Genomic DNA, 1,632 nt, shown 5'->3' with positions numbered 1-1,632 from the left:
CATCCATCCATCCATCCATCCATCCATCCATCCATCCATCCATCCATCCATCCATCCATCCATCCATCCATCCATCCATTATAATTTCAGACAGCTGTATCTTTCATATCGAAAGGCTAAAACCCACCAAACATGTTATGAGTCATCCATGCTTCATGCCCGACCATACCATGGGGTCATATGACATCATCAAAGCCCCGCCCCCTGACAACAGGAAGTGACATTTTCTTGGCTTGGAAAGCTTCACCTCTGACCCTCTTGACCTAATCATCAACAAATTGTTTCAGAACACAGATCATAGGTTGATCTCACTTACTTTCAAGCACAAACACTTTTTGGTGAAAGGCGTGGCCATGGCAGTGCAGTGAAGTCAGACATCACATCTGTGACATACGTTTGGCTCTAAATCCCACATATTTCAGCAAATCAACACCAAATTCACTTTGTTTGATCCTAATCTACTCCACTACAGAAATGCAGTACCAATTTTGGGGGGCATGGGCTATTTCCTCCACAGCACCCYCTACAATTATTTTAAAAATCAGCCCCAAGCCATTCAGACCTGGAATCATAAAATTCGGTACACATGTGTATCTCAGGACCTAAAAAACTTTCTTTGAGACATGATCCAAACTCCACAGGAAGTCGACCTTTTTGGATCAGAGCTGTCAATTTGTCTCTTTTCTTGCACATGTATCTGAGCTAACTCCCCCTACAGCTTTGAACATGCAGACTTCACATGCTGCACGCTTCTCTCAACACTGACTGGTGGCGGGATGGTGTGGGTGTGGCAGAGTGGCAAATGATTACGTCTCGCCGTTTGCACACGGTTAGCTGTAAATCACACATACATGATCAGATCTGAACCAAAGTTTGTGTGCGCATCATCGAGAGACCTGCAAGATCACTTTAGCCCCTTGTTCGTCTGTCCGTCTGTTCATCTTATGAGATTATTTAAATAATGAAAGCCTGAGCTGATTCCAACAAAACTGCCAACAGTTGGTCACTACTGAAAGATGACGGTTGGCGTCGAGTTCTATCTTGTTAATACTTAAGACTGTAAATTAATCATCAAAATGAAAAAATAAGTAGGTTCTCTTGATGGGTTCTTGAGAGAGGAGTAAGGGAAGCCATCTTTGTGAAGAAAAACCGTCCACCATTAAACAGAAGTGGAGGCCTTCATGTCCAGTTGTCCTCCTCCTACAACGCTGTCATTGCAAGTTTGACTCAGCCCCTGTGAGCAAAAGTTGTGAATCAGGGCCCCAACGATACCAACACAAATATGAAAAGAGAGACAAAAACAAGGAGACTTTGAGCCCCGCCTGTATTCACTACATTCACATAATATGACACGGGTCAGGTGATGGGGCACATGACCCTCTATGAGACATTACATTACTTTATTTTCTTTTTGTTCTATGTTAATCTTGATTGTCAATTATTATGTGACGTGTGCTGCTGACCTCTTGTCCAGGTCACCCTTGAAAAAGAGATCTTGATCTCAACGGGCTCTACCTGGTTAAATAAAGGTGATTGATTGATTGATTGATTGATTGATTGATTGATTGATTGATTGATTGATTGATTGATTGATTGATTGATATGAACAATAGAGCCAATCAAGCCTATTGT

The 1,632-nt window shown here is 42.2% G+C and overlaps 1 protein-coding gene across 1 annotated transcript in view; it reads right to left on the bottom strand.

Moving 5' to 3' along the window:
* Window positions 1-1,632, bottom strand: part of LOC106519129 (alpha-1,6-mannosylglycoprotein 6-beta-N-acetylglucosaminyltransferase A) — a gene marked incomplete at its 3' end in the record, with an annotated part of 61,472 nt that overhangs the window by 7,743 nt on the left and 52,097 nt on the right.

Source organism: Austrofundulus limnaeus, unplaced genomic scaffold, assembly GCF_001266775.1.
Source record: "Austrofundulus limnaeus strain Quisiro unplaced genomic scaffold, Austrofundulus_limnaeus-1.0 Scaffold72, whole genome shotgun sequence".
Classification (NCBI taxonomy): Eukaryota; Metazoa; Chordata; class Actinopteri; order Cyprinodontiformes; family Rivulidae; genus Austrofundulus; species Austrofundulus limnaeus.
This window is presented reverse-complemented; position numbering and strand designations above follow the sequence as displayed.